This window comes from Mus musculus, chromosome 1 (genome assembly GCF_000001635.26).
Source record: "Mus musculus strain C57BL/6J chromosome 1, GRCm38.p6 C57BL/6J".
Lineage (NCBI taxonomy): Eukaryota > Metazoa > Chordata > Mammalia > Rodentia > Muridae > Mus > Mus musculus.
In genome coordinates, this window is record NC_000067.6 from 59,449,669 (window position 1) to 59,461,507 (window position 11,839).

General features: G+C 44.4%; 1 long non-coding RNA gene across 1 annotated transcript; it reads right to left on the bottom strand.

Annotated features, from left to right (window-relative positions):
* Positions 1-5,659: 5,659 nt before the first annotated feature.
* Gm33774 lies at positions 5,660-8,959 on the bottom strand. The gene is made up of 3 exons (XR_373430.1): positions 8,790-8,959; positions 7,248-8,125; positions 5,660-6,934 (listed from the first exon to the last, which is right to left on the bottom strand). It is a non-coding gene; the product is annotated as a predicted gene, 33774 (long non-coding RNA).
* Positions 8,960-11,839: the final 2,880 nt, after the last annotated feature.

Sequence of the window (11,839 nt, forward strand, 5' to 3'; positions counted from 1 at the left end):
GCAATGTCCAATAACGGCCATTCACGAGGAAGGCGGCATTGGGTCCCATGGGGGCAGGGAGGCCACGTGGCAGGAGAGCTGTGGCCAGACCATTTCCTGCTAATTAACCTGTGGATATTGATAATATTTCTCTCTGGGACACTGCTGTAGATAAGGCGTCTGTCCCTTGCTGGTCACCAAAGCATCAATAGGCAGACGGCCCCAGTTTAACAGGGTCCATAATCCAAGCTTGCTGGAGATGAGTGATTGATAGAAAGCGATCGCTTTAAAAGGAGTCCAAATCTAAACAGAATGTGTCTGGTTACTAACAAAATTAAATTACCCTCTGCTGAAGGAACTTCCCTTCCAGGGAAAATAAACTTACCGTTGCAGATAAAATAGAAACGTGGGCATAAATTCTTGGCGACTCCTAAGAACAAGCAAGGGAGAGTGTCAAATTTATGAGCTTAATTTTATTTCGTGTTTTCCCCCATTTTGATATACTTTGTTGGCAAGAAAGTACAAAAAGAAGTAGCAGGGGAAGCTATATTCGAAGGGTCAAAAGCCTAATAGATTGTTGCAAAGTACCTGGAGGCCTAGGCTTTATTTAACTCTCTTCTCTGGGCTCTTCTGGGAAATTACTTTTTTCCCCCTCTTTCCTTCCTTCCTAGAAACATGATAAGCAGGCTGCTGAAGAGAGAAGGGCCAGGTATGGATTCTTCCTGACTGGGACGGTCTCTCTCTGCTTTCAGGCCTGCACAGTCTTGGGCTCTGAGGAGGACAGACAGTCTTCATGGGAAAGCCTGTGCTCACAAGTAATGCAGACAGATTCCAAGTTGGGGGGAGGTGGGGGGGGGGATGGCCTCTGGATCTAAAACTGTTTAGGGAGGTTGGGAGAACTCTCCAGAGAATGGACGAAGCCCCGACTCAATCCAGGGCTAACCCATGAGAGACATCCCCAAAGCACCGCTAAGCCGCAAGCCCGGAGCCTGCAGGTGCTACTGATCAAAGAGCATGGAGGTTCCAGTAGGCAGACTTGGTTTATTAAGTGTTCCCTGGGAATGAGGCCGGCCTATGAGGCCCAGGCTTTAACAACGGCACCCCTTTCTTGTCTTTGAAGTCAGTTTCTAAGTCTCTACCCTGACAGAGAAACTTTATCTCCCCCACCCTTGGAGCCCCGATTGGTTATTTCTCCGATGTGGAGACAGTGAGCTCAGCTAGACCCTACACAGCCCTCTTCTGAAGAGAGACACGCCATCGGTGCGGCACTGTGCTTAGAAGAAATGTGCACTTATTTAACTTTAACGGAACGGGCTACAGTGTCCTGTCAGGGAAGGTGCCTCCGCTGTCCCTCTTCATGAACCCCACCAAGCTGGGTGGGTTACCAGGATCTGCGTGTGGTGGTGGTGGGTAGCTCTGTGTGCCTGCTAGGCCGTGGCTCTCCATCCCATGCCCATTGCACTCCCGCGGTGAGCAGCCCAGCTGCAGTGCTGTGGGCAGCCCAGCCCAGTGGTGACCACAGTGGGGAAAGGCCCTCTGGCACCCACTCCTGTCTTTCTCGGGCTTCCTGTGGGATCTGAGGCTGCTGGTAAGTTCTTCACCACCTGACCCACCAGTGAGCCAGGATCTTAGTCACCAGGGGCTGGGAGGACCTTAGTGTGCCCCGGGCTGCCACAATTAATGTCCCATAAGTGTCGCCCAATTTTTGATGTGCTCTCAGCTATTCTTCTTAAACCCCCCTTTCAACTCACCACTGTTCCTAAAACCCTCCTGTGTGTGTGGCAACGGCTTGAAATTTCACTGCAACCCAGAAAAAATTTAATGAGACTCCATTATCTTCACTCACTTCCCACTTGTTGATCTCCTGTGTGATCAACACCAGCAAGAAAACAGCAAACTAGGCTGGCCTTCATCTCTGAGGCAGCATATCCAGCTGATCATTTATTCTTCAGTCTTCCTGGAAATTTCCCGTGTGTTTTTCCCCCGTCTCTTGGGCTCTGCTCTGACGGGATAACCCTGCTAAGTCAGCTAGAGTACTAGAAAAGGAGCCGATTGGTAAAAGCAGACATGGGGTCAAAGGGCAGCTCAGCAGCTTCCTCGTGAGCTTGAAAGACATCGAACTGCTTAACATCTCTCTCCAGGCAGCTGGTGACAATAAACCATTGTCTACAGGGGTTCAGAGGGGGCTGACAAACTAGCAACAGGAGCCAACCGCTCAGTTTGGCGACTGACACATGGTGAAGCCTAAAGTGGTAAGTGTGGGGCTCTATGGGGTATTACTACTGCTGTTGCTGCCATTGGTAACATCTCTGTGCTCCGTGAGGGAAGGTGTCACTTCTGAGCAGCAAGTACTGGGAAGGCCATAGTAGGGACATTTGGTCCTAGAAAGTCTCCCACATCATACCAATTTGAATTGCTTGTGCACAGTGGCATTTTTAAGTAGGGAACTCCAAGACTCTGTCTTTGTAAAAGAAAGAACCCGTTGGGTCTGTTGTTTTGTTTTTACTTACATGTGATTCTTCAGTTTCTAGGAAATCAATCTCTTCCCCCCCTTAATTGTGTTCTCTGGTAAATCTAGCAGGAAATAAAACATGATGCTGGTCTGCAGTTTCACTCTGAGTTACCAGAGGAGGGAAACATCACAGTGGTTAGCAATTCAATAAATTCAATAAAACGTCAGGAGCTAAAGCTGTCCTGTATGAGAGTACTCATTGTCTTCTTCCCTCCGTCTGTCTTTCTTCCCCCCCCCCCCACCCAACTTCCTTTCTACTTTCCTTATGTCCTCCTATCCTCCTCTCAACTTCCTTCCTCCCTCCCTTCATCTCTCCATCCCCCACCTCTCCTTTCTTTTTGTAGCTTTGACAAGTCAGATGAGACTAAAGGGCACATGACAATTGACACCTCCTTTCTTCAACACCTCAGATGAGTAGGAGATAAATAACATTGTGGAACCACCCTGTAGCATTTCACAGCTGAGCTTACAGGGGTCAAAATACAGAAGAATTGGGGGTCTGGAGAAATGGCTCAGCAGTTAAGAGTCCTGGCTGCTCTTGCAGAGGACCATAGCTCGATTCCCAGCACCCACACGGCAGCTCACAACAGTCTGTAACTCCAGTTCCAAGGGATCAGGTACCACCTACTGGCCTCCTTGGGGAACCAGTTATGCATGTAGCATGTAGCCATGTAGGCAGGCAAAATACTCATACATGTAAAATAAAACAAAAATAATTCCAAATAGGGGCTGGAGAAATGGCCTACCAGCTATGTGCGTTTGCTGCTCTTCCAGAGGACCTAGGTTTGATTCCCAGCACCCACATGGGAGCTCACAATACTCTGTAACTCCAATTTCTGGGGAATTCAATGTCTTTTCTGACCTCCAAGAGAATCATGCATGGATGTGAGACAGAGACATGACACGCATGCAGTCAAAACACCAATATACATAAAATAAAATGAATGATAATACATTTTTAAATTTTTAAAAGTATAGAGAAAATTTATTTAGTAATGTGACCTTTTTTGTACAGAAAGGTCTTTATTGTATGTAAAGAATTTTTAAAATTCTAAAATTCTAAAGATTTAAAAACTCCCACTAGAGAGCTCTGCAAGATAAACTATATAGATACTTTCAATACATTTTTAAAACTTACTTTAGCCAGGCATAGTGGCATGAGATCAGCCTGGTCTAAAGAGCTAGTTCCAGCACAGCCAGGGCTACACAGGAAAATTCCGCCTCAAAACAAACTAACAAAAAAGTGAGAAAAAAAATTCCTTCCAATGCACAAATTTAAAAAAAAAATTCCCTCACTGGAGAGATGGCTCAGTGGTTAAGAGCACTGACTGCTCTTCCAGAGGTCCTAAGTTCAATTCCCAGCAACCACATGGTGGCTCAGAACCATCTGAAATGAGATCTGACGCCCTCTTCTGGTGTGTCTGAAGACAGCTACAGTGTACTTATGTATAAACAATAAATAAATCTTTAAAAAATATTTTTTTCTCTGTTTAGGGTTGAGCCTTGGGTCTTGCTAGACAAGCACTCTTCTATTTGTTCCCATCTTCTGCCCCTAACTCTTAATCTGAATACAACTTTTCTGTTTCTGTTTTGTTTATTCAATACCTCTGTTTCCTGCTGTTTAAATCAAAAGGGAAACTTCACCTGGCATTATTTATTTTACTCTTTAATTCATATGCCTCTAGAGAATCTATCTTTTGTATGATTCTGTTTTTAAAAGTTTAAGAGAAACAAGACGAAATGCAGTTGGTTAGGCCTTGTAAGAGGTTTTAAGAAGGGTCTCTCTTGAATTTTTCTAAAGTCATACTTCAGGTCTTTGATGTTGACAGCTCTGAAATATTACCTTGCAGTTACATCATAACCATGAGACAACTCATGTTGGCTAGTGACATGACTCTTTAAAGAGTTTCCACTAAATACACAAATAATGAAATGAAAGAATGTCAGACTATTCCAAATGATTAGTGATGGTATTAAAATGAGCACTATTGCTATATATATATTGTGGCTCTGAAAGAAATGTATAATATTTATGGCCAGACCTTCACCTAACCAGTCTGTTTTCTTTTTATTTTCCTTTTTAAAATGACTAGAAATTTCTTCTACTACTACTTCACATGATTTGTTAGTACCTCAAAACATCAGAGCCATTGATCTTCTTCTTTCACCCGTCTTGGGGGAAAAATGCTTATACTCATGTCAGAGGCAATAGTGTAACTGAGTTGAATAATATCATCAAACATTTGCTAATTCAAAAAAACTGGTATAGTACAGTAACAAATCACCCAGTTCATATACAACTGTGTGCCTTGGCCATCCACCAAGAAGAGGAAAGAAAAAATAAGGCTTTCAAAAATGATCATTCTGGGTTGGGGGGATGCTCAGGGTTAGAATACTTACCAAGGTGATGCTTTTTTGCTTTTTGGGTTTTTTTGTTTGTTTGTTTGTTTGTTTGTTTTCAAGACAGGGTTTCTCTGTGTAGCCCTGGCTGTCCTGGAACTCACTTTGTAGACCAGGTTGGCCTCGAACTCAGAAATCTGCCTGCCTCTGCCTCCCAAGTGCTGGGATTAAAGGCATGCGCCACCACCGCCCGAACCAAGTTGATGCTTTAATGGTTTAATATATAATGGTTCATAATGGTCTAATCCCCAGCAGAGAGGGAGGCAGAGAAGAGGAGAGGAGAGGAGAGACTGTTCTAATCATCTATCCACCCAAAATATGGGGCTCTAGCCTCAGCAGAAGTGGGGATACAAACCCTATATAGGCTCAACTAGCTTCTGTACCCTGGTACATCTAGGACATAGGGTAACCTTGAAGCTGGAGTATAAAAAAAAAGAAGTGTTTAAGCCAGGCGTGGTGGCACACGCCTTTAATCCCAGCACTCGGGTGGCAGAGGTAGGTGTTTTTCTGAGTTCCAGACCAGCCTGGTCTACAAAGTGAGTTCCAGGACAGCCAGGGCTATACAGAGAAACCCTGTCTCAAAAAAACCACAAAAAAAAAAAAAAAAAAAAAAAGAAAGAAAGAAAAAGAAAAAAGAAAAAGAAAAAAGAAGTGTTTAGAGTGCATGCAGGCCTTTAAATATTTGGATCTAGCTAATTGGTGAATTAGATTAGTGAATCTGGTTCCTAGTCAAAATCATGCAAAACAAAATTGCAACCTGCTCCACTGTGAATGAATCCATTTGGTGAAGGATGTCCCTGGTTGATAAGCCACGGAAGGGACTTTTCAAGAATACTCTAGACTCCATGGTTTACCTGCCTTACCACACATGGAAAATGCTCAATTCATCACATCCAGTTAGGTACAGCTGCTGAATACAAGGCTCTATGCTGAAGCTACGAGGAAAATTCTAGATCACTTAGTGAGTGCTTTAGAGACACCTAAACAAGATTTTATAGAGAGCTATATGATGTACATATACATTGAACTGTAGCATGGGCCAATTTTGCTATATCTTTGCTATGTCAGTGGCTTCAGAGAAAGTTTAACTGATCAGTTAGTGACCTAAATTTAAATGAGAAGAAATGGAACCAATTTATTTTTAGAACTAGAGAGTTTACTGTTGGAGGTGATGGTGACAGTAGGTTTTAGAACAAACTAGTGGTTGTAAAAACAGAACTGTAAATGCAGAGTTTGCTTGCTGATCACTCAACTACATTGACCATTAGAAGGCTTTAGCATATGCAATATGTATGTGCTACATAATCACGAGCCATTCCGCAAGCATTAGCTGATACACGCATGCTGGTTCGGGGAATGGTCTCCCTATTACCAAATAGTCTGAGGTGCACGGAATCTGAAATATATCAGGGCAAGTGTCAAGAAAAGCGAGTCCACCTGTTTCTAATTCACTTCATTTACTCCTTAACCATTACCTTGCTGGAATAGTGCGATACCAAAAATAAAAATAAAATAGACCTTGCAAGTTCTCTTTTAAGTTTTGCAAATGTGTAGACAGTTGGTCCATCAAGCAGAGTCTCTCCTCTCCATCCTTCAACTCCTGCTTGGTTCAAGTTCTGCGTGAGTTTCATATATTCAACTAGACACTCCAGGGTGTTGGGAAATATACTACCCCCTGCCCTGGAGGAGCGAGCCAGAGAGAAAAGACTGAGCTGCTCACAAGTCAGACCTCTCGCTCTTTACAAGATCAAATGGACATCGTGAAAGTTACATGCAAACCCACTGACAATCAAGAGAAACGGAGTGACAAGATAGGAATGTGACTTTAAACAGGGCCGTCCTGCCTGGGATGTATATCGCGGCTGTAGGGATCACACTGACAAGTCTTGGTAGCTTTCTTTCAGAAGGAGAAGCAAAGCACGTCCTCATTAAAGCTGATTTCCCAGAGAGTTTCAGAATCTTCACGCCTGCTTTGGTAACATCACCCAAGTTCTTCTTGCCAGTTTGGGAGGCTGAGCATCTTTAGTTTAATCAGCTGTGGTCCTAGAAGCAGAAGCGGAAAGCTTCAAGGGATGCTTGGCAGTACGAATGTGGTGGAACAAAAGAACTAAGGGATCATACTCATTGATAACCTTTGATGCAAGGTTGGAGATGCCCCCCCCCCCCACACTCCTACTACAAGAGTAGTTGTTTTCCAGCATAAAAGAGATATATTGGAATTAGAGTCCGTACAGAGAGCAATTCAATGTTACTCTGCTTTCTATGGCTTTACTGCAGTTAAACTCCCATGGAAATTTTCTCTGTTCTCCCGGTAAAGCCCTGACTGAAAACTCCCAACACTCAGAATGTTGATTACCAGCTTCACTTCAGCTTCAGGGAAAACTGCCAGGAGCTGTTCACGTGTTTGTCTGTCATCCTCACTCTGCAGCTCTTCTATCTCTCTTCACTCACTCCTGCAGAGATCCTCCACAGGGAGGGTCCACCATTCTTTGTCTCCAGGCTCCCTACCAAGAGCTCTGCCTGGGAGCTCTGGAGTCCACCGCAGTCTTGGGTGTGTCCTGCCTGAACTCTTGTCTGCTCATAGAGTAAAGCTGCTTGGTGGAATGGAAACTTTAAACATTCTTTGGATGGTCCTGGTATTTGAATCACTCTCTAAATGAGTTTCACATGAAAAAAGAGTTTGGAACCATTTTTAAGGGAGGATGGAGAAAAAAGATAGAAATATCAAAAGAATGGAGGCTTTGCAGTGTCTCCGCTGGAACCCACAGCATGAGCCGAGTGTGAGCTTCCTGAAGGATGAGTGTCCTGGAGGTTGGACCAGATGATCTACCAGGAACTCCATGGCTTCACACTCCTGCCCTCCTCCTGTCTGAACATGGTCTCAACGTATACAACTTTGTGGCTACAAAGAGAAAAATGAGGCCCTACTGAACTAAGAGAGGGGCTTCTGGGAAACCTCTCAGATTATGAGAGAAGAGTAACTAAGAGGTAACTTGCCAGAAAGTTCTTCCATATAAATAGCAAGATCTTAACTGCCCACTGAATTGCCAAGCATGGGGCTGAAGTAATGAATACCTCAGATTCACTACCAGGCTGAGCAATCCCCATGCCATGTACAATCTGAAGGAAGGACAACACTGCTGTGTGGTCAGAACACAGCACCAGAACAACAGCTACAAGCCTGTGGTAAAGAACTTCTTAAGAAGTCGGGATGATGGCTCACAGGACTGCCCCCTAGTCATAGTAAGGTACAAGGAGGAGAAAAAAAAAAAAACAGTATTAGTTAAGCAAAACACCACCATATTCCTGCCAAAAAGATAAGAAAAGTAGTACTGGGCCAGCCTCAAATAATCTTCAAAAGAGCCAGTCTGTTTAGAGCTAGAACAGTCTCTAAGGTCTAGTTTCCCAGCTCTCTCTCTCTCTCCCTCTCCCTCTCTCTCTCTCTCCTTTGCTCCTTACTATGTAGACAGATGTGGATTTATTAGGCCAAATGGAACTGAGGTTAATTTAATTCTGAGGGTTTCTCCACACGCCTTCAGACAGTTGGAGATACTCAAGGTTGCGAAACAAAAGCTGGAAGTCCCTGTATTTGCACAAATCTTGGCCTAGTAGAGCAGCCCAACGCCTCAGGAAAGAAACGCAGTGATGGATGAGTATGTCTGTCCCCTTCAGGTGAGTTTAAATAAGAAAAACAGTGGCTTTTCCCTGTTTTGAAATAAGTCCTCTCCCTCTCCCCCTGCCCCTCCCCTCCCCCTCCTCTCCCTCTCCCCCCCCCCACCTCTCTCTCTCTCTCTCTCTCTCTCTCTCTCTCTCTCTCTCACTCCCTCCTTCCCTCCCTCCCTCCCTCCCTCCCTCCCTCCCTCCCTCCCTCCCTCCCCACCCTGGAGCTGGCTCTGACCCTGAAGCCTTAGGGCCACCACAGAATGGGAGACAGCTGAGTCAAGACCTGGGCACCAGCCTTCAAAGGTCAGTCAATGGAGCTGGTGAGTTTTCCTAAACAAAGAGCACACACATGCAGGAGTACTTGATTGAAGACAAATTCCTATAAACATTTCCTTCTGAGCAAACGACAAGCCTCCGCTAGCTTTTTTTTTTTTTTTTAACTATATAGAAAGGGGGCGAGATGAATGGAGACAATTACACTCACTAGTTTGCTTTGTGAGGTCATAATGTTTCATTATGTGCCAGAAGTAATACCGTACACATTGAGAAGGATAAATTGTCCAATGTGAGCACCGGGGAGCTTTCAGCTCAATCTCCTGTTAGAAAAAGACTCTTGTCTGTTTCCCTAGACCAGGTTTTTCTGACAACCACTGGGGATGGCTGCCGTTTTCTCCAAGTGGAGATAGTCTGAGCTTTGTCACCAGAAGCTAAGGGGCAGGCTCCTCCTGGGTGTCTGCTGTGCCCAACACCATCAGAGGCTCAGGGGAAACAGCAGAGGAACGAGCCTCAGCTCCTACCCTTGAGGAGTTCACCGTGGGGAACCGAGCGCCAGAGGCTCCTCACAGAGTCCCTGCTCCTGAACTGGGGCCATGGTTGCTAGGCAGTACGTTCAGAACAGTTACTCAAGTCAGGAAGTCAAGTCCTGCTTTTAGCTCTGCACCCTGACATGTGAGAGAAGTCACTTGTCCCGGATCCTCTGCCCACAGAGTAATACATATAATTAGAGAATTACTTAACATCTTTCCTATAATGAGCATATGCCCGGATATAGTTTAATGACTCAAATTAAAAAAGAATACAACCCATCCCCCACGTCTTCTGGAGTAAAACCTAAATGCCCTTTCCCACAGGTCTGTATTATTTCTTTGGTGTCCTCCAAACGCTGTTAAGAAGTTGTGGATTTGTTGAATGAGCGAGCGAGCCAGAGGTGCTTCCTTGAGTGCCTCAGCGTCTGGTATGAGACAACTGTGCCGTTTCTGTCCTGGCCGTGCTCTGGCCTGGGTGTCTGCCATCTTTCCCACTTAGCAGCCATTCCCTCTTCTTTTTTCATTTCTCTTTTTTCTGCTCATAGCTTCTGAACTGGGTTTGAGGGATGATCGCTCCCCTGTCGCGTACAGTCATGGTAGTTCTTTTAAACAAAGCTAAATTATGCTAGAAACACAACTCAGGCATGCTGAGCCTTAGGTCAGAGGTCAGCTAAGACCACAGTTCCCCAAGTCCCTCTGGCTCCTGACACTGGGACGTGCACTGCCACCTGTCCTGTCTAAACCTGTATTTCCTGCTTACTCTTAGTTTCTGTGGCTTTCTGCCCATCTTTATAATAAGTATCTTTTTGGTTGACTTAATGCCTCTAGCCTAAAACTGAAATATTCTAACTACTAACTACTAATGTATACCTACAGAGTAGACTCGGGTTATTACGTGGGAATACAGAAAGAAAAGAAAAATTAGAAATCTTAGAACTAAAAGAAGTCTTGAAGCTGGGAGTGATGGTGTGTGCCTGTACTTCTACACTCAGGAAGCTGAGTAGGAGAGGGATCACACACAAGTCTGAGGCCACCCTGGGCTCTACAGAGACCCTGCCTAGAAAGAAAAAAAAAAAAAAAAAAGTGGGATCAGCAAGATGGCTGGCTCAGCAGGTAAAGTAGTTTGCTACCAAGACTGACAATGGAGTTTGATCCCTGGAGCTTACATAGTGAAAGGGAACAAACAAACAAACAAAAAACTCCCACAAGTTGTCCTCTGATCTTCTCCATACATACAGTGAGGTGCATGCACGCGCGCGCGCACACACACACACACACACACACACACTCATAGCCACAATAAATAAACGAATAAATAAATGAATGAATGAATAAATGAATGAATGAATGCGGTTTTTATTGGTTTCTGTGCCCAGACCCCAGGTGACCTGGGTAGAAACCCTCTGTTTTGCTATTGTCCCCAGTGTTCAGCATGATCTAAGGTCACCACCTATGGCTGCTTTTTGCCACAGTGAAAGAACTGAAAAGCTGCCACAGGAGACTTAAATATAGTCCACCAAGCCTGCAATACTGTCTGGCCTTTTCAGAGTTTGCCACTTTCCATAAGTAACTGAGGAAGCCATGCTCCAGGGAAATTGTATTCATTCAGGCAACAAAATTCATATAGATTTCAAGTTTCTCAAAATACTATTTTTTGATATATTCCAAATATTTAAAGATGCAAACAACATTCTTAGTCCACAGACTGTACAAATATAGGAATCAGGGGCTGGAGAGATGGCTCAGTAGTTAAGAGCACTTGTTCCTCTTGTAGAAGACCTTGGTGCCCACAGTGGTTCACAATCATCTGTAACTCTAGGTCTAGAGGATCCAACACCATCTTCTGGCCTTCGTAGACACTAGGAACACAAGTGGTGTACATATATACATGTAGGCCAGATGTTTATACACATAAATATAAATAAATGGATATGTAAATAAATGTCTCTTAAAGATAGGTAGCAGGATTGGGAGGCAGAGGCAGGCAGATTTCTGAGTTCAAGGCCAGCCTTGTCTACAAAGTGAGTTCCAGGACAGCCAGGACTACACAGAGAAACCCTGTCTCGAAAAAAACCAAAAAACAAAAAAACAAAAAAATAAGTAGCAGGCTGGATTTGACCTGCAGGCCATCATCTATCCGCCCCAGCTAAGCCACTGAAGTTAGATAGTTTGCTCTTTGCAACAATACAATGAAGTTACCTGACAGAGTCAATATAGTTTCACAGATATTTTTTAAAGTGGGACAGGGACCAGCTACAGCCTGACCTCAAATTTCCAATCCTCCTGTCTCAGACTCTGCTGGTTTGGGATTAGAAGCATGTACCACCAAGCTCAACTTCTGTGGTACACATTCTGACGACTTTATGGACGGCCGGCATGGCAAGGAAGAAGATGCAGTCCTTCGTCTCTGGGGATTTGCAATCTAATTTGGGACTCACAAGACTTCCACAACTGTATTTTTGATTATTTAGTTTCACAG